Genomic DNA, 22,690 nt, shown 5'->3' on the forward strand with positions numbered 1-22,690 from the left:
GCTGAATGATGCAAAAATGGGCATGGAAATTAGGGATGATACTGAAATCTAGCACTTACGGAATGATTTGAGCAGGCTGGAAAGTTTGGCAAATGACTGTCAGTTTAATGTGCAAATTATGCACTTTGGCATGATGAGATTTCCAACAGCATGTTATATTAGCGGGATTATGCTGCAATTAAATGATGAGTGTAGGGATCTTGACCTAACAGTGAATAGGAATTTAAGTTCAGAGGTCACATAGCAACGATTACCAATGTAAGGGTATGGAAGTCATTCTGTTTCTTTATACAAGGCCTTGATAAAACCGCACCTGGACTACTGTGTGCAGATTTGTTCTGGGTTTCGAGGGGGTTAAAGGAAATGTGGAAAGGGTGCAAAGAAGGGTTACAAAGATTATTACTATTATTGCATGACACCTTCAAGGAGTCCAAAGACTCAGCGACGGAAAGCACCTACTCTGCAGCTCTCTGTCTCCACCACTCAATCCACCAACTACAACGAACTGCAACTACCATCATCATCTACACCAATGCCATCACCCACCCACCACCACTAGTATTTCCACTGACAATCACAAACATCCATGCCCACGGCGGGATTCGAACCCGCAGCCTTTTTGCTGGAGAGCTAATATGCTAACCACTCGACCAACCAGGCCGCTATATCAGGAATATGTCAGAACTCAGATTATATCAGGAATATGGAATTTAGATTATGAGGATAGATTCTGAGTATGTTGACTACAGACTGGTCAGCAGAAGAAAGAGGGTCATATGATAGAGGTCTGTATGTACTTCTGAATGGCCGTTATATGATATCGTCTGATGAAATATTTTGTTATATGGTAGGCGGGGAGAGATCACAAAGGCATCCATCCATAGAAGTTAAGTTTGCAGTTAAGTAAGGAGTAAGGGCTAGATTTTTCTCTAGCTCTTATATATACAGTATATATTTTTCTTCTTCTCTTTGAAATCGATCCACGAAGTAGCGTCAGCCATACACTGCCGGTTTAAATAAATATGGAATTAAGATTATTGTTAACGTTTACGTAATCACGCTGTGTTTATCTGTAGCCAGAACACATGAGCTATTCTGTGCTAACTGAAAACGTAAGTTAAAATTGGCGTTGTTTTTTTCTACCTGCTTTGGTAGCATGGTTATCTCTGTGTAACGATCTTATATTAGTTATTAGGGTGAGGTGTGAAGTTATATATATATATATACACACACATATTCTTAATGTTGCTTACACAATTTAGCATAATTAAGTTGACTAATCAACGTTAAAACCTTATCTCTTCGCAACCCGCATGCATTGGTGTAGCTAAAGTTTTTGCCACTAAGGGTGGTCCCTGAGTTTGCCTCCCCTCTCAATACACCAAATTACTACAAAAAGTCAAAACGACGTATAGGGAAATAAATTAAAATTCAAGTAAAACTTTAATTTCAAAATAGCATTTTAAAATGTTATTTTTCTTGCTTTTCTGTTAGCAAAATCGTCGACGACATTGGCGAAGTCTATTTCATAGTAATGTAGTTAAATAATTCTTAATCAATTTTATTGATTAAGAATTATTTAACTACATTACTATGAAATAGACCGAGTGGTCAGCGTATCCGCTGTCCAGCCAAAAGGCTGGGGGGGGGGGGGTTCGAATCCCGCCGCGGGCATGGATGTTTGTGATTGTCTTTGGAAATACTAGTGGTAATGGTCGGCGGTAGATGGCGTCAGTTGGTGTATTGAGTGGCGGAGACAGAGTTGTAGAGCAGGTGCCCTTCCTTGATGAGTCTGGAGGTATCTAATAATAATAATATTGAGAGGAGCAGCAAAAGCTCTAGCTACACCGCTATATTTCAGCATCAGCACAGTTATGATGATCATGTGACATTGCCCTTGGGTTGGAAAAATGATGTGTTCAGATCCCATTTAGGATTTGAAAATACCTTGACTGGAGCAATTTTTTAAATACAGTTGAGTTAACTGGTCTTCACCTCCTCATTGTACCACATAAAACCAGCTGGAAAACAATTAATTGCATAACATACATAATTATCAGCAGACATAATATACATAATCATTGACAGACATTGTCTGAAGCAAACCTGGCTAATCTGTATAGCATTTGATGTGTTGAATTCGATTTCATAATATCACTACAATCCCTCGTAGCTCAGTCGGTATAGATGAAGCCCTTTGGTTTGAAAGCCTTGGGTTCGAATCCTGTCTAGGATACAAAGAACCTTTATCAGGACTTCTCAAATGAAAGTGAATTGTCTAGTCTGATACGGAGTTGGCAGGAGTTTTCTTCCTGGAAACAGGCAAACGAGTCCCATCGAAACCAGTCACTATCTGCCAACATAAAATACTTGCCTTTAGAGGGATGCAGGAAAGGAATCCAAGCCAGATGCATTAAATTGCCTAAAGCCCACTAATCAGAGGGATCAGCCTATCTGATGCTGGATGGAAATCACTAATGTTCCCATGCATCAAGTTTGGATGGGAAGTATTTATAGTATTTCAATATATATGAGCCCCACTTTAATTGTAATTTGTGTATGTATAGGTTGCACTTTGAGGTTACACAAAGTGCATGTCAGTTTATATGGCCTTACTGAGAGGAATGAAGATTATAAAAAATCCCACAAGTTTATTATGGGCACAACCTGGTTTCATTCAGGTTATACTGACTTAATTTGTGTTGGACATAGAATAACAGAAAGAAATTGCTGAAGTACTACACCAAGTGACTGCAGAATGATAGCAAGAATACAAAAATTGGCTGTTTCAAATCAGCATGGTCAGTCTCATATCTCTTGTTTATATGCTTCAGTGAACAGTGTTTGGTATATCTTGTGTGTTGTGCCCTCATCCACATCTAAGAAATTAAGGCTTGCATTAATATTAATCTCTTTTTGTAGCTCAGAGACCAATATTACATTTTTTAGATTCCAAATTTTCTCTTCATTTTATCTGTTCAACAGTTTAATCTCATCTCATAGCATGTTACAACAGGTGGACACAACTGTTGAGTTAAAATCATGTCCAGAAAGAGGTAATGTTGATACTTTTGTAAATTATTTCTCTTACATGCTTTGGGCTCATTGAGCTTCTCAGATAGGAAATGTTGCTTATTGACATCACATTGACATAAAATTCTAATAAACTCCTGGATGCATGCATCACCATATTGGTTTTTCCAGGGTTGAATTTAAGGTTGCTGTGGCCCCTAAGCTACAACTTTTAAGAAACCTCTCTGCTGAGTAAATTTTAATGATGTGAGGCACTAAGTTGTATCTTATCTAGCTTATGCATAGTTTTCCATGCAGTATTCTGTCAAATGCCTTGGCAAAGTCAAGCAGTATCATGGTGTAGCCAATACCAATAATCCAATACCTTTATTCAATTCTGCTGTCACTTTATTATATCCCCAAATCTAAATCCCCAATAGCTAAACCTGAGTTCACCAAATATTTCCCTAATATTCAATTCTGTATATATTATTGAGAAAATCTCTGATAATGATTGATTTCTTTTTGATCATGCCTCTGATGAAGTTGTTTAATCTTTCTCAGCTCTGGCAGGGAGTGGAAGGAGGGTAAGATAGTACTATTGCATAAAGGTGGCTCCAAGATAGAAGTATCAAACTACAGACAATGAAATTAATATATCAGGAGTGGTTGTTAAAGTATTGGAAAAGTTGGTGAAAGGTAAAATAGCAGTGGGTGGATAGGGATGCATTACTCTATAGTGGGCAGCATGGCTTTGTAAAAGGTAGGTCCTATCTTAGTAACTTAATGTTACTCGTTGTGTGTACGATGGTTGGTTTGGGGATATAATAAAGTGACAGCAGAATTGAATAAAGGTATTGGATTATTGGTATTGGCTACACCATGATACTGCTCGACTTTGCCAAGGCATTTGACAGAATACTGCATGGAAAACTACTACAAAAACTGGAGAGGATGGGAATGAGTATGAGGCTAGTAGCTTATTATTATTTGACACCTCCAAGAGGTCCAAAGACTCATCGAGGGAGGGCACCTACTCTACAACTCTCCGTCTCTACCACTCAATCCACCAACTACAGTGAACCACATCATCTACACCAATGCCATCTACTACCCACCACCGCCAGTATTTTCACAGACAATCATAAACATTCATGCCCAGTGAGGGATTTGAACCCACAGCCTTTTGGCTGAAGAGTGGATACCTAACCACTCTGCCAACCAGGCTGGCAAGATATCCTGCAGGATGATTTAAATAAATTGGCATTGTGAGCAAAGGATGATGATTGCCAATTTAATGTTGCAAAATGTAAGGTTATGCACTTTGGGTTAAAAAGGTTGCATATGGTGTATCAGATTGATGGTATTGATTTGCAGGAAACTGATGAGGCTAGAGACTTGGGAATAATGATGGATAGAGAGTTGAAGTTCAGAGGGCATATTGCAAAATTTGGTAAAATAGCTCAATGAATAACTTGGATGTTGAAAACCATGCTAACAAGTAAAGATAGGGAAGTTATTATCTCTCTGTATAAGGCTATGATTCACCCACAACTTGACTACTCTGCACAGATTTGGTCACTGGGATTTTTTGGGGACCAGGAGGTGGTCGAAAGGATTTACAGACAAGTGACCAAGATGATGACAGATCTGTGGAATGTTCCCTATGAGGATATATTGAGGGTGTGTGGGTTGCAGAGGTTAGCTGATAGGCAGGGGAGAGTAGATATGTTTCTATCATATCTACTCTCCTCTAAGTTACTAAAGGGGTACTAATCCCACTGCAGGTATGGATGTCTATTGTGCAACCACTGCTTATTGGAGCCTAAAGTGACTTGAAAAAAAGGTTCATGTACAGACTCCAGAGCAAGGTTCCAGATCATTACTCCTAAGCCCCACAGTATTAATGTATTAATACAAGTTTTCATGAGTAGAATTTCCCCTAATAAAAATACATTATTGCTTACATATTACTGCATGATATAATTGTGAAGACTATAATTTTTCCTTCATCAAATTAATTAAACAATTAAAAATATTGCCAATAGAGAAACTCAGGCTATAAATGATAGAAAGTAAAATTAAACAACCGAAATGTGCCCCATGTTTATTCAAGTTTAACAACATGCACACACACACAAAATCAATACACACTTAGTCTTGGTCCATGGCCTTACTATTATCTGATATTTTTTACTGGTATTACAAATCTACTTATTTAATTTTGCATTCTTCTGGAGAACCCAGGAGGAATATGTCATGTTTCAGTGGTTTATATATATATATATATATATATATATAATCATTATGAATTAATAGTAGAGCATTTTAGAACTGTTGAAACCTTTGTTTATACTGAATTTTGAGTTTTTCTTCAAAACAAATAACCAGACATGCATAACAGTGTAGAGTTTTGGAGAAGGGGTATAACAGATGAAGTGACAACTGGATTAGATTTACCATAAAAGCAACTAACTCTAGGAAGGTCTTTGTGATAATAGTAACAGATTGGTGAATTTTCTCTCATTTAGTACACAAGTGCATAGTGGCTTTAATAAATATTGTATCAAAAGGATTCAGTTTATTTATACAAATTTTTATATAAATTTATACAAAAATTTATATATAAAAATTAAATTTCTAATTTAATTGTTATGTTAATTTTAATTTAAAATTTTTAATTTAATTCTAAAGCAAGAAATTTAATTTAAGCACTATTAAAATGGTTGTGAGCCCATAATATAAAGAGCTTTATTTTACAGCACATGTTTTTGTTAGAAAAAAACAAATTTAGTAAATTTGAGGCCGTGAAAGTTTTCTAGTGGTGGGGTTGGGGGGGGGACACACATTAAAGTTTTTTTAATCTCTTGAACTTTTCTCAGTTTTCCCAGCTTTCTAAAAAATATTCAATTATATTTATTTATACTGCAAATTTATTTAAAAAAATTAAATAGTTTATATTAATACAGAAGAATTATAGTACATTAGCAGTATAATGAAAATTCTTTTGGTAGCTGACCTTATGAAAGTATTTTCAACTAATGTTTACATAGATGTTTATCTGCACTCCATATTGACCTTTTGATTTCTTGATAGGCAACAGCTGATTGTGCAATACCTTACTGATCTATTTTAGTCTTTTAATTTTGAGAACTTCCATTGTAAGAAAAAGAGAGCTTTTCATTCATTAGGTAAGTATTATTTGCCAAGTTTTTTTTTTTATTTTAATTTAGAATTGGACATAAATATTTTAGCAATTTAATGTATTTAGAGTGATTGTATTTAAGGAAATTATTTATGATTTCAGGATACAGTAAAATATTTACTTACTGTAGATTTTGTAGATTTTTATTAATTTGATGAATTTTCTTCTAATAATCCAGTTCTTGGCAGACTGAGGAAGTCTGTGTGGTTGTGAGACATTGGTATTAATGCAAAATAAAAAAAATGTTTATTTTAGTGTTGTTAAATGCATATCATTTTATCAACAATAATAATTTTTAATTCTTGAGATTTTGTTAAATTAAGGCATAAATTTGAGCTTGATTCAGCAGTCTTTTTTTTCTCTGAATTCTACAGGATTTATTAAGAATGTATTATTCAGAAAGTCATAAAATCTCAGATTGTTTCATAAATCACGCCATCCAACTTGTATCATCATCCAGCCATCATGATGTGCAAGATTCATCAACGTCCTAGCTTCATAATTCTTGCTATATACTTTATTTTAATTATTATTATTATATGGTATTTCCATGGAGTCTGGAGATTCATCATAGCAGACCCATACACAAAACCTACCATACCTCTTCTTAAACTCATATCAGGGAACTCACATCTAATTTTGGCAATCCATTCCACTTCTTCACCACTTTCCACACAAAAAAATCTAGTCTGCACACCCATACTAACTACACTCGTACAACTTCTGCAGATGACCCCCCTAGTTCTCTGACTATTTGTCATATATTAAAAAATTTCCTTTGCATCATTTTATAAAACCCCTTTAATATCCTATAAGTTTTAATCATGTTCCCTCTTTTCTGCCTATCAACTAAACTTTCTAACTCACACACCTTCAGATTATCCTCATGGGGAGCATTTCACAGACCTGTCACCAGCTTGGTCTTTTGTCTCTTAATCCTCCGTACCACCTGCTGATCCCCAAGAAACTCAGAAGACCAAATCTGTGCACAGTAGTCAAGTTGCAGCTGAATCATAACCTTATAAATAATGATAACTTCCCTATCTTTACTTTACTATTTTACCAACTTTTGCAATATGCCATCTGAACTTCAACTCTCTATCCACCATTATCCCCAAGTCCCTAGCCTCATTAATTTCCTGCAATCCAGTACCATCAATGTGATACATTGATGCATCCTTTTCAACCCAAAGTGCATTTTACAACATTGAATTGACAATCATTATCCTTTACCCACAATACCAAATTATTTTATTATATTTATTTATTTTTTTCTACTGATCTCATACCCAAGGGATCGAGGGACCTAAATGCACATCAGTGCCATGGATAGGGTGTAGATGAGGACTGACTTAGAAGTTTACTGATATATTTTTTTGAAGAGTTGTAGGGTGTAGTTATTTGGGAATGCTTCATGAGGAAGGTTGTTCTAGAGGACAGAGGAAGACAGAATAAAAGAGAAAGAATAGAAGAAGCAGGTTTGGTGTGTTTGTAGCTGAACAATAAAGGGATGCTGGGCAGCTGTTGCTCTTGTATTAACAGGTGCAACAGAATGTGGAAGAATGATGGTTACCAATTTACTGGAACAGTAACTATGAAAGTACCTGTAGAATAGACATGATGCTGAAACACTAAGCATATGAGATAGAAGTTGAAGTGAATCTGTAAGAGAAGAATTGTCTATGAGCCTTTGCTTGCCTCTGGATGGCATCAAGAATTTTAAAGGAAGTTTTAGGTACACCACTCCAAACATGTGAGTAGTATTCTAACCATGGGCAGGATTTGGGATTTATACATAGTTAAGAGTTGGTTTGGTGTAAAATAGGCTCTTGAATGAAAGAGAATGCCAAGTTTCTTGGATGCTGTGGAGGCTATTGATGTGATGTGTTTATGTCAGGAAAGACTGGAGGTAAACATTAGTTCAAGCAAAGAGATCTGATCTTGTCTGATGATTTGTGTGTTACTGAGAGTAAGGACAGGTGAACTGGGATCTCTTTTGCATGAGAAAAGGCAAGACTGTGTTTTGGTAGCATTGAACATGACAAGCTTGTCATCTCCCCATAGGACAATCAATGTTTAAGGCACTAGTTGTAGATGATCTTGTAGCCTGGGATGTCAGGGTACTGCATGGTTTGTCAAATACATAGGCTGAGTGGAGAGCACTGCTAAGCTGTGGATAGGATTAGTGGTTATCATGAGCAGGTCATTTATGTGCAGAACAGAAATTTATGTCGGTGATAGGATGGAGCCTTGAGGCACTCCAGCATTTGTCGTGAAGTTCAAAGAGAGGGAGCCATATACCATGACTCGCAGAGAGATCAGAGATTACAGAGGGTAGCAGGGAGACCAAAGGATGGCACAAACTGCCATCCTTTTAGTAGGCCTTTTTATCATACATTGTCGAAAGCTTTGGAAATGTCAAAGGCGATGGCACAAGTTTCTCTGAACTTTTCTGTGGTACATGCCCATTTTTTTCTCTGAACTTTTCTGTGGTACATGCCCATTGGTAGGTGATGTAAGCTATGAGGTCAGATGTGGATCTTGAATGCAAAATCTGTACTGGTGGTCACTGATTAATTAACGGGACTCTAATTAATGGAAGAATTGGCTATTGATGACTTTTTCTTTTATTTTGGAAAGGACAGAGGTGATGGCAATCACTAGTGTGATGGTAGACTTCTATCACTCTTTTTTTTTTGGAATAGTATGAATATGAGATTGCTTCCCTGTATTGGGATAAATACCAGATATGTATAATACATTATAGAGATGATGCAGGATGGGTCTTAGCTCTGGGACACAATGTTTGAGAATAATTGGAAAGATGGCATGAGAACCAGAAGACTTTTTAGTATCCAAGCTATTTAATAGTTTTCTGATGTATTTTTGTTGAAAAACTACAGGAGGCATACAGTGTTTGGATTCCAGTATGGTAAGAGGTGATTTCTCATGGTCATCTATGCAGGAGTTTGTAAAAAGGAGTAATGCTAGGAAGTCAGCTTTATCCCTGGATGAAGTAACAGTGTTGTCATCAGGATGAGAGAGAAAGAGAGAGAGATGAAAGTGCTGGAGAACAGAAATTGTGTCCAATAACCTTAGCAAGGGACCAGAAAGCATGGCTTCCATTCAGAGAAGAGGCAGGTTTTCTGCTGTTGGCCTTCATGAAATCAGATTTGGATTTGCTGATGATTGATTTGCATATGGTTCTTTAGTATAGGCAGAGTATAGAGCTGGAGTTTTTGCTGCTAGCCACATGTGGTAAGCTGAATTTTTTCTTTGATTGCTTCGATACATTTTCTGTTGAACCATGGCTCAGAAAGCAGATGAGGATTATGGGTTGAATGGGGGGGATAAAAGCCTTCAGTACCAGTGAGAATAATTACTGTGATTCATTCGCAGTAGAAATTCCAGAGGTCATCCCAGTTGGCTCCTTTCTTGTAGTGCCAGAGGATGTAAGGCTGGGAATAGTTGAAAAAAGGGGCATTCTGTGAGAGAGGAGACTTATACAAGATTGTGGTGTGAGTTGCTGAGGGGTGACTTCTACAGTGTATCTAGAAGGAGAACTGGTCAAACAGAGATCCAGAATATTTGGAGAATGAAGATGGGTATCAGGAATTTGAGTGGGTAGATGTATAATTTAAATCATCCTGCAATACAACAACTGTTGTTTTGCATCATCAGCAAACAACTGAATATTCCCCCCCCCCCAAACCTTTCCTATATCATTGATATACAAATTAAGGAGTAGTGGGCCTAGTACAGAGTCCTGAGGCACTTCTCTAGTCATCCTCACTCTCCTAGATTCCACTTCACCATAGAGTAGTGACACCAGAAAGTAGTGGCTGTCCATCTGTCAGCCACCTTCCTGTCCATGTTACTAGTTTCATATCCATTCCCATTTGCTCCAACTTTTGTAATAGTTTCCATGTGGCATTCTGTCAAATGCTTTTGCAAAGTCCAGCAGTATCATGGTGTAGCCATTTCCTTTATCCAATTTCACTTTATTATAAAATGCAAATAAATTACTAAGACAGAATTTATCCTTTACAAAGCTATGCTGTCTTCTATAGACTATCATATCCCTATCAACCCACTGTTGGATTTTACCTTTCACCAACTTTTTGCAATACTTTATTAACCACTCCTGATATATTAATTGTTCTGTAGCTTGCTACTTCTGTCTTGGAGCTACCTTTATAGAATGGAACTGTTTTACCCTCTTCTACTTACTTGGAACTTTGTCAGAGCTGAGACTTAGATTGAACAACTTCATGAGATGCCATCTTGCACATTCATGTAGTACACAGACTTACATGCCATTCAGTCTCACTGCTGTATTCACATTGCTATTTTTCAATATGCTGAACACGTGTTCATTTACCTATTTTGACATGCATCTCTGTCACATTAGCAATTACAAAATTGTAATTTTGTAATTGCTGATGACTCCACCTGGATGATATCCGCCTTAAAAAATGATCACTCAACAACTCAACTATTTTCTTTTGCCTCTGTCACCTTCCTACCATCAGCATTGATTCTTACTATAGTCATTTTTACTCTTACTTGCTACATGATGAAACTTTAAATTTAATTTAAATAAATTAAATTTATTCATCATAGCTGTGTCCACCAGTTTCTTTGCTGGACAGTTCATCTGAAAAATGTATTACTCCTTTGCTTACTATACTTCACTTCCAGCAGTGTTCAACACACTGGACAAAAAATTATGGAATGCAAACTTTATTCCTTAATATGGAGTTATATCACCACCTGCTTTAATTGCAGCTTGGATTTTTTTGGCATGCTGTCAATATGATTCATTATCATATGTGTATCAAGTTTATTCCACTCCATGCTTGAAAGATCCCTTAATTCCATCAAATTTGCAAGGTGTTGATGTTTCTTCTTTATGGCCCTTTCTAACATGTCACAAATTTTTTCAATAACATTCAGATTGGGTGAATTGACTGGCCAGTTGAGATGTGGAACATCTTTCTCATGTTCAGCAAAACAATCTAGCACAATTCTGTCTCGATGGACATGAGAGTTATCGTCTTGAAACTCAGGATCCACTATGTGTCCTTGTTCCAAAAATTGGACAAATGGCAATACTTCATTATTTAAAAGTGTCAGATAATCCATGGATTTCATGCAATTGGATACCTCAATGAATGGGCCAACTCCGGCACTTGAAATACAGCCCAAAACATGACACTGCCATCTCTTTTTTGCATGGCTCTTTGGACACATTTGGGGTTTTGAATGCTTCTCCAGCCTCCCACATGATCTTGAAGTGGCTATCATTGGAATACAAGCAGAATCTGGATTCATCGGACTATATTATTCATCTCCACTAGTCAGTGGTCCAGTGGCAATGCTGTTTTGTCCAAGAAAGGTGATTTTTCTTCTGGACAGTTGTTAACACCCCAGCTGGCCATGACTTTTATAGACGTCCATCTAAATCTGGATATGATTCTGTAACATCCGTTGAATAACATGGATAAGAAGTTCAATTTGGTCTCACTATTTCATTCACCTTGGCCGATAGGGAGGTTAACTTAGGACGTATCTGGGCAGCATGACTGAAAATGCCTAGCACATGCAGTTCTCTCTCTCTGTGTAGCCATTTCATAAAATTATGGAGACTACAACCTTGTTAGGAATAATTATTTTAATTTAATTTAATACACTAAAGGAAAGGATTCTCTCTGTAGTGTTCATTCTGAAACTGGTTTACTGGGTCCAGCACTGTACTGTTGAAGTAGTTCTTGAATGAGTCTGGAAACATTCAGCTGTTGCTAGTCATCCAAAACACCTGTGATTCTGATTTGTCATCATAGAGCTTCTACTACAGTTGCTCTGCCTACAGTGATAGCTTCCATACTTATTCCATTCTAAATGGTCACTACTGACTGTGGATTCAGATACTCCAACAAACTTTGCTACCTCTTGCAAGGAATGTCCATGTTCTCAGCCAAAAAGTGGCACCCTTTTGCACTTGGTAATGTCACCTTTATGACCAGTGGTTGTACCTGTAAAAGAGAATACATAATGCTACAGATGGATTATACACACACTTCAGACATCCACAATCATATTCCAGTAGTTTTACTCTACCTATATGTATGACTCTTTAAATTCATCAATTTTAAAATTATGTACATGTTTCAATCAGCATTCCATAATTTTTTGGAATGCTGTTTGAAATAACTAGGTATTATGATGATAACCGAACACAATTAATACTCATTATTAGACTCATAATAATGAATTAGATTCCATTGTTATTTATAAGGTTACTGGTATTATTGTACAGTAGATGAGTAGATGAAGACTCCATGGAGTCTTTATCTACTCATCATAGGAGACCCAAACTATCCATGCAATCTATCGTACCTCTCCTTGAACCCATTAACAGACAGTGTGCTCACAATTGGAAACATGGAAATTGATGAGGCACGAGATTTAGGAGTGTTGGTGGATAAGGAATTGAAATTTAGGGGACACATTGCAAAAGTGGCCAAATCAGCTCATCAAATCACTTGGTTGCTGAAGAATACGTTGACAAGCAGAGACAAGCAGGTTATTGTTCCTCTGTATCGAGCCTTGATAAGACCTCATCTCGACTACTGTGCTCAGATTTGGTCACCTAGGTTTCTTCTTGATGGGGAGGAGGTGGAGAGGATCCAGAGGCGAGTGACCAAGATGATAGCAGGTCTGTGGAATGAACCGTATGAGAACAGGTTGAGGATTTGTGGGTTGCAAAAATTGGTTGATAGGCGGAGGAGGGGAGATATGATTGAGACATTCAAATTACTGAAGGGTTTCTATAAAATTAATTCAGAAGATATTTTTGAGAACAGGGCTGGTTGTGGGAGGACTAGGGGACATCCATGGAAACTGGGCAAAAGTGTGGTTAGTAAAGGTGTTAGAGCTGGGTTCTTTACTTTTAGAGTAGTGAATGAGTGGAATGCGCTCCCTGAGTCTGTGGTGGATGCTGTGACAGTGAATGAGTTTAAGGCGAGGTATGATAGATACTGTATGAATGTCGAATAGTTGTGATGAATATGATTTGGGGCCTCCCTCGATGAGTCTAATGACTCCCTGGAGTTGCCCGTAATAATAATAATAATAATTGACACCAGCAACCCATTCCATTAAATTACCACTCTCCAAGCAAAAAATCTAATCTTCACAACCCTACTAACAATACCTTTATTCAACTTCCAGGGATGACCTCTTGTTCTGCAACCTCTAGCCAAGTTCTGAAACATTTTCACTGCATCAGTCCTATAAAACTCTTTAAGCATCTTAGATGTTTCTATTATATCCCCTCTTTTTTGCCTATCAATCAATTTCTGTAATCCACACACCCTCAATTTATCTTCATAGGAAATATTCCACAGACCATTCACCATCTTGATCGCTCACCACTGGATCTTCTCCACCACTTCCTCATCCCCAAGAAACCCAGGAAATCAGACCTCAGCATAGTAATCCAGATGTGTATGTATCAAGGCCTTATAAACAGGAATAATAACTTCCTTATCTCTGCTTGTTTGTTCTTCAATAACCAAGTAATCTTATGAGCTGCATTAGCAACCTTAGAAATATGCTCTCTAAACTTCAACTTTCTGTCTGCCACCACACCTAAATCCCTAGATTCATCTATTTCCTGGGATACAATTCCATCATTGTGGTACTCAACTTGTAATCAATTTATCCCAAAATGCATAACTTTACATTTCTCCACATTAAATTGAAACCCATCATCTTTTGCCCATACTGACAGCGTATTTAAATTATCCTGCAAGCTCTCCATATCATCTTCCTCTTTCCCAGATTCCATTAGGAATATCAGGAGTCTGTAAACGCTTTCCATTGGTTCCTTATTCTTGCTATTGATCTTAGTTCAACTAAAGAGTCTGTCCGATTTCTGCATTTATCTGACTTGAAAACAGTATTTAAATTTTCAAAGACTTGTGGGTTGTTATCCCACAGGGTTCCTATTCTGGTGGTAGGGCTGCTACCTCAGCATCCAGACATGCATTTTATACACAAGCATTTACTCTTGTGTAGATGTTTCAGTTATAACGTGAATACCCAGTCACCAGAGCTGGCGAGAACCAGTCACCTCATTTGTGATAACAGGTTCTACCACAAGAATGTGAGGGTGGTATTTTAGGAGAGGCTATATGTTATATATCATAAAGTCAAGGACTTCATAATATTATGCAATCACCATCCCTCAGAACCCTCCACATCATCTTGATTACTCTACCTAATTCAGCAAACAACTGAATATTTCCTTTCAGATTATTTCCTATATTATTTATGTACAAATTAAACAGTAGTGGTCCTAACACTGAACCTTGCAGCACACCACTACTTACCTGCTTTCTCCTAGATTCTGCTCTTCCATATACCATTTTTTCATATCTGTCTAGCAGCCACCCTCTTATCCACATATCCAGTGGTATGCCCTTACTTTTCTCTTCTAAATCACTCATAACTACATCTACTCATCTATACCTTCTCTCTCTCTCTTTTATAATTTAAAGACATGTTTTTTGCAATATTTTATCTTCCATTCTATTTATTCTTTCTTTCATTGTTTCTTTCTTGGCAATCAGCATTCAGTAAACACATTTTATTGTGTTTTAGCATATGCTTTACTTTAAATTAAAATAACACTAGACATACCAAACTATTTCAAACATTTTATTAATTTTTATTTTTATTATTAAACATTTTTATAAACATTTTTATTTTACACACACACACACACATCTCATCAGACATACATACAGGGTGTTCGGGATAAATTTGACATATTTATAATTAATTATATTTTTCCGTAAGTTACATGTATTAACACACACTTCTCTTCATTTAAAAGTTTGGACCCTTCTTCATTCATATACAAGATGTCAGAAAGGATGGATAGCTGGAACCCACCTGAATCATGGAAGAGAATAACTTGTATCATGATGATTCGTGCCCGCCATCAAAATAAGGATATTACGACTGCTGCCCAATGCTCCCTGAATACAGTAAAAACAATCAGGCATGAACTAGAGACTTGCAATGGTGACTACGAGGATGTAGCAAGAAGAAAGATCCCTATCAGACGATCTGATTGCGTTCGTACAGCAGAATTCCTCGCAAATCTGCAGGAACAGGTGTTGAAGAACCCTGGCATTGGAATTCGGGCTTTGTTCGTGGAGTTGCTAACTGTAGTCAAGCCCTGGATAACAAGGGTAGCCAATGGTAGGCCGTATGTATGGCAGCAGGATTCGGCCCCTTGCCACACCTCTGGGAAAAGTCAAAAATGGTTGTCTGAAAATTTCTACGACTTCACCAGTCCAAATGTTTGGCCTCCAAACTCCCCAGACCTTAACCCCATGGATTATTTTGTATGGGGCGCAGTTGAAAAAGACACCAATCGCACTTCCAGTAATACAAAAGCCCAGTTAATGGATAAAATTAAAACAGTTTTTGCGGCCCTTCCCAGGGAGACTGTAGCATCAGCTTGTTCGAGGTTCCGAAGCAGAATTGAAGCTGTGATCGATGCTAATGGTGGTTATTTTGAGTAAATCTTGTTGATAGTATTGTAATTAACTCTGCCTGTAATGTTTTTTTGTCAATTCATTAAATTTAATAGATACAAAGAAGATTTTCTTTTTCCTTACGAAACTGTCAAATTTATCCCGAACACCCTGTATATGCTGGGACACAAGCTATATGAAGATTCACCAGAGTTAATTGCAGCATTACTGGTCCAGCCAACCATTAATCCTTTCTTGATCACTGGCAAGGGAAAAAGATAAAATAAAAATAAATAAATAATAGTAATAATTCAATACAGTCATACCCTGGAGTTATGTCACCTTCATCTCTAGAGGAGTATTGTAACTCGAAAATGTCAATAAGTCGAAGCACTGTATTGAAGTTTAACACATTCATTGCCAAGCTGAAAATTGGAATTTCGTGTGGTGGCCAAATTTTTTTTATATTTTTTTACTTGATAGCGACGTCCACGCGATAATGTGTGATCGGCCGCCCGGTGAGAACTCGCAGCACGCGATATCGCGTGATTGACAATTAACGTTAGAGACAGTGCGGTTATGACTGAAAGAAAAAACCGAATAGAATAAAAACTGGTTTATTATTATTATTTTTATTATTATTATTACTACTACCACCCCAAGACCTCATGGAATCAAAGACTCATCTGGGAGGTCCTTTTATCACACACACATCTCATCATACCGTGTCTTAAACACACTCAAACTCCTTGCAGACACCACACTCTCAGGCAAGGCATTCCAATCATTCACAACTCTGCACAAAAAAAACCTGCTTCTCACTCCCCTACTCGCACCCTCTTTATACAGTTTCCAGGGATGACCCCTGGTTCTCCCCTGATCTCCCACTATTCTCTGTAGAACTTCTCCACCATTGATCCTATAACAACCCCCTTACCAACTTGCAGGTCTCTATCATATCTCCCCTCTTCCTCCTGTCCACCAGACTCTGCAAATTACATTTTCTCAATCTTTCCTCATACTCGACATTCCAGAGGTCTGTGCTGCAATGCCATCTGTTGTTGGTCAGGCATAGCACTATGTCATATCTGTATATATCTTTTGCATTTGATGAGATTGGATTGATGTTGATGGTAGAGAAATTTTCTGTAGATTTTCAGCACCATCAATACAGATTTTCTGTATTGATGGTGCTGGTCTTTTTCAGAATTACTTGTCTAAGGTTGTATGTAAGCTAGATGGCCTTTTTTCTCTGTAGATTTCTGTGCAACAGGCATAATCCCTTACAGTGTTAGCATTTACTTTCAAACTTCTTTCCACATTCACATCATGTATATCCAAAAGAGCCATGCGAGCTTCAAAATGACAGAAAGCTTCGGAGAGAATTTTTGAAGTTAGGCCTTAAGGTTCAATGATGGCACATCTCTTCAGGCACATCTTCTTCTTGCCTCTGTTCTTCAATTGCCAGCAGATCTTCATTGTTTTTAATCCCTGTGTTAACAGTAGTGTAAGGGAAGCCTAGTCAACCTATTCTGATTGTGCACCTTTATTACTTCATTCAAAGTTTAATCTTTGAATTTAATGTAATAGCCTTATGACTTTTCTTTTCACTTTTATCTGTCATTACATTAAGTTTAATCACAACAAAAATAGTAGAATAAAAGTTAAAAAAAAACAGTTTAATATTTATGCAATCACAGGGTGCAACACAGAGACTTGTGACGTGCTGTGTCTGATGGCACACCGAGAATAACAAGACAGTGACACCTTTCACATGGTAGCATCTTGGGGCTAAAGAGCCATAACTTTGGGGTAAATGGAAATTCAAAAATATCCATATATACTATACTCCCAAGTTTAGGCATGAATAAGTATCATTTGAGCCCCATAGGTCAACCTTTTGGTTGGAAAGACCTAGGTTCGATTCTTGTCTATGACATGCAGTCTTTATCAGGTCTTTTCAGTGAAAGCCAGTCTCGTACAGAGATAGAGGGTTTTTCCTCCTGGAAACTCGGGCGTCTCATCCCTCAAAACAGACAGACCAGCCAGGAGAACATGCACAAGAATAAGTATTATTATTATTATTATTATTATTATTATTATGTGACACCTTCAGGGAGTCCAAAGACTCATCGAGGGAGAGTGTGCCAACAGCATCGAACAATCGATCCCCTTCCATCTACTAACTGTGCTCAAAATTGCTTAATTTTTGTGTGAGCCATTAGTATCAGAGGCTCTACCAATCGACCAACCTTTGCTGGCATCTTAATTGGAATCAGAATTATGGCTTATCTGTGTTGAAAGTTTGGGAGATTCCTATCCTAAAATCAGCCATTATGTTTCATTTATTTATTTATTTATATATTTATTTTTAAAGTATTTTGTCTGATCTCTAATTATTATTTTTGTTAATATATTTGTTATTTACCTGCTTTGCACAGTAAATGGACCATCTGTTAAACATTCTTCTTTGTTAGAATTGGTTTGTTGCCATGCAGATAGACTGTATAACTATAGATGTGTGGAGTGAATTTGATGGACTGCACTTAAATGGTTTTAGAGTTAAGTGCTTTGAGAAAGTGTTGTTCAGTAAGAGTTTGGAAGGGCAAAACCAGGGAAACTAGATATTGGGAGGAGGGGGAAGCAATAAAGCATGTGTCCAGCCATCCCTGGGACAGATAAGAATGAGTGCAGGAATGATTATGAAGAGCTGGATGCAGTTAGCCAGGTTTTAAATCTGAATGAGCAGATAATGACATTATGTAAGGGTAACTGTGGGCATAAGGGGATGTTGAAATTCATATACACAAATGCCCGAAGTATCAGAAATAAAGGAGAGGAGTTTTTAACATTGGGCAGTCAACTTGGCCAAAACCTTTTGGTATCAGCAAGACGTTGTCAGAGAATGTAATGGATTTTGTGTTTTCAAAGAAGATAGAAGAAATAGGACAGGAGGAGGAGGGATATTATTAATGATAGCTGAAAAACTTCAACCAACAAAACCAGAAGTTAAGGAAGATTGTAGATTTGATGCAAATGGTTCATTTGAGAGTGTCTGGTGTGAGATAGAAGCCAATACCAGACAGAATCGGCTTTTTTTTTTTTTTTTTTTGTTATGGTAGCTTGCTCCACCTTTGCAAGGAGTCGCCCTGGTGTTGCACCACCTTACCCCAGTCCTGAAGATACTTTCAGGCACAAACTTTGTTTGCTCACACTTGGATAAAGGATTAAACTAAATTTATTATATTCTAACCAAGTGAAAAATAAACTTTCAACATCTTTCTCTAAATCCAGAGTAATTTATTAAAAAGATGCCACACCATTTGGCAACTCCTATAGGTAGAGATGACCTTGCTAGTGCTTCTGGCTGGTATCTCCATTTGGGCCTGGCTCCCACTGAAGAGACCTCAATAAAGGTCGAAACTAGTCTGGGTAGTGGCCCTTCCCTTAATGCATAACATTAGACATATCTGCAAGGAGATGTGTTTTGCATTATGGGAGATACTGAGACAGGATTGATGGTAGCTTGCTCCACCTTTGCAAGGAGTCGCCCTGGTGTTGCACCACCTTACCTCAGTCCTGAAGATACTTTCAGGCACAAACTTTGTTTGCTCACACTTGGATAAAGGATTAAACTAAATTTATTATATATTGTTGGTTGCTGCTATAGACTTAGGGGTCCAGAAGAAAATGTGAATGACATTCATCAGTAGATTAGCATAATGAGTGCAGGGCCAAGCAATTATCATGGAAGACTTCAACTATTGTGATATAGATTGGAAGGAAAGGGCACATGGCAAAATGGAAATATACAGTTACTAAGGGATAATTACCTGAACCAACATGTGATGATGGGGAGCAGGAACTTGAGTGTGTTGGATCTAGTAATAGCATCAGAAGATGCATCTATAACTGCAGTAGCAATTCTACCTCCAATCAGGGAAAGTGACCATGCAGTCTTGTCCTGGAAGATTGCTCAACATGTGGAAATTTCAGTCAAGAAAGAGTTTATGCAGAACTACAAAGTTGGCGATTATGACAAACTTGGGAGGTTACTTAGAGCAATGCCATGGCATAAGAATACATGGAATGAATATCAGTAGTGCATGTTTGAGCAAGACAGCATCAGAGTGCATACCCATTGTCAGGATGATAAACCAAGTAGGGATTAAGTGGATGACTAGCAATATAAAGCAGGAGTTGCAAAAAAAAAAAAAGCATTGTGGAAGGAATATAAACAACAAGGTGATCAACATGATCATGAGCAGTATAAAGCACAAGCAAGAAGATTAACTAGTTTGGTAAGAAAGGCTAAATCAGATTTTGAGAGAAAATTAGCTAAGCAGGCCAAAGTAAATCTAAAAAAGTTTTTTTGCTACATACTAAGTAAGAGAAAGAATGATAACTTTACTCAATGCTGATGGTACTGGGCAAAGGACAATGGTGACATAGTGACAGAAGCAGAAGAAATAGTCAGTTACTGAGGTGACAGAGACTGATGTGAGCATTGAGGTAGAAGAACTGCAGGTACCCAGTTCATGTACCTGAATTGAAAAATATCAATGTGGATACAGTAGTGGGCCTGGGTGGTATGTCTGCTTGTGTACTACGAGAATGTGTAAGTGAACTGGCATATTTAATCTAAGTCTCAGCTCTGGCAAGGTTCCAAAGGAGTGGGAAAGATGGTAAAATAGTTCCATTACAAAAAGGTGGCTCCAAGACAGAAGTAGCAAATTACAGACCAATTAGTATCTCTGGAGTGGTGGTTAAAGTATTGGAAAAGTTGGGTAAAAGTAAGATTCAGGAATGGGCAGATAGGAATATGATACTTTATAGGGGACAGCATGCCTTTGTAAAAGGTAGGTCCTGACTGTAATTTATTCACATTTTATAATAAGGTGACAGTAGAATTGCATAAAGGAAATGGCTACACCATGATACTGCTGGACTTTGCAAAGGCATTTGACAGAATATCACATGGAAAACTATTACATAAGTTGAATCAAATGGGAATGGATATGAAGCTGGCAGCATGGATAAAGGAGTTGCTGGTAGACAGACATCAGAGGGTGGTGTGTGGTGGAGTGGAATGAAGGCAAATGAGGTTGAAGTGGAGTGTCCCAGGAGAGACCATTACTCTTTAAGGTGATGTAGATATCTTACAGGATGATTTTAAATAAATTGACAGTTTGGGCAAAGGACAATCATTGTCAATTCAATGTTGTAAAAGGTAAGGTAATGCATTTCAGGATGAAAAGATTACACACTTTGTATCATATTAATGGTACTAGTTTACAGAAAATTGATGAGGCTAGGGATCTAGTGGTGATAGTGAATATACATTTGAAATTCAAAGGACGTATTGCAAGAGTTGGCAAAATAGCTCAGAGGATTACTTGGATGCTGAAGAGCATATTGACAAGTACAGATTGGGAGGTTATTATCCCTCCTTATAAGGCTATGATTTGGCCACTTGTTGACTGCTATGCACAGATTTGGTCACCTGTGTTTCTTGCGGATCAGAAGGTGGTGGAGGATTCAGAGATGAGTGACCAAGCTGGTGACAAGTCTGGGAAATGTTCCCTATGAGGATAGATTTTTTTTTGGGGGGGGGGGGGGGTTGCAAAGTTTAACTGAAGTTACTAAAGGAATTCTATATGATTGACACAAAAGAAATTTTTTAATGTATTGGTGAATAAGGAGAAAACAAAGGGTTACACTTGAAAGTTGTCTAAGAGTGTGATTAATAAGGGTTTATGGACTAGGTTCCTTACTGGGAGTGCAGTGAATTAGTGGAATGAATTGCCAGAGGTGGTTTTGAGTGACCCCAACAGTGAATAGTACTATTATACAATGCATGAGTGGGTCTCCCTTGATGAGTCTTTTGACTCCATGGAGTATCTATATAAATAATAATCAGTTAGACAAAAATATTTGTTTAAATTTTTAAGCATCATTTTGTTACTGCATTTACTTATGTTTAGGATATATCTCCACCCCTGATACTATTGACTGTTTTTTACTCTCTATAATTAAAAACTGTTTTTGGAATGTTGAAAGTTCTATTCAGCTTGCTTTCAAGGCCCTTTTATATATATATATATATTGTCTGTCCTCAACTTATGATGTATGCAACTTACAACAACCATCCCATTAACACATTCACCAAATATCATCTCAATTTATTATATTAATAAATATAATAATAATACTACTATACTCCATGGACCGCTATTGGTTGCTACTGAGGATGAGCAAACTCTCCCAGACTTGGAACCAATATAGTATCTTGCATTGTACAAGGAATGTTGATGCAGCATAGAGTGAGGTGAGTGTATGAATGGTGTTTGGAAGAAGTTGCTGAAAATATGTTCATATATTTAAAGAATTTGGCAAAATCAAAGCATTACATGAGGTTGGTGACAATATAGTGCCACCGCTAGCTGAAAAGTTGGAGTTGGACAGGAAGATGTAGAAATTTGGTGAAGGCTTTGTCAGAAGAGTTTACAAACAGAGTCCTTGTAGAGATAGAATAGAAAGTTTCAGAAGAAGAAGAAGAAGAGAAAGAAAACCAGAAGAATATTAAGAAAAAGATGATCCCCCCCCCCCCCCCAAAAAAAAAAGTTTACACTGAAAAAATTGGCAGAGACATTTGCTTCTGTTAATAAGACATTTCAGTTGTTCAATTATAGCAAAATTAATAGAAGGTCATTAATTCTAAAAATGTTAAATTAATGACCTTCTATTTTAGAGACCAATACACACACTGGTCTCAGTTAACTGAATGTATTTTACATAAATGACATGCTAACCAATTCAACAACCTGTTAACCTCAGGATTTGGTTATTTGAGGATTGGATAATTGAGAGATTACTGTATATAAATATTGGAAAGATTCTTATTTAGTTGTCCATATAATAC

At 37.3% G+C, this 22,690-nt stretch overlaps 1 protein-coding gene across 1 annotated transcript in view; it reads left to right on the forward strand.

The window, feature by feature from the left end:
* The first annotated feature begins 991 nt into the window (after nucleotides 1-991).
* Nucleotides 992-22,690, forward strand: part of LOC150092974 (zinc transporter ZIP1-like) — a 43,497-nt gene continuing 21,798 nt past the window's right edge. The window contains exons 1-2 of the mRNA XM_090413970.1: nucleotides 992-1,112; nucleotides 6,109-6,203. The gene's annotated coding sequence lies outside the window, so the exon portion shown is untranslated. The remainder of the gene's footprint in view (nucleotides 1,113-6,108; nucleotides 6,204-22,690) is intronic.

This window comes from Typopeltis vanoorti, chromosome 24, assembly GCF_054136105.1.
Source record: "Typopeltis vanoorti isolate ZY-2024b chromosome 24, IOZ_Tvanoo_1.0, whole genome shotgun sequence".
NCBI lineage: Eukaryota > Metazoa > Arthropoda > Arachnida > Uropygi > Thelyphonidae > Typopeltis > Typopeltis vanoorti.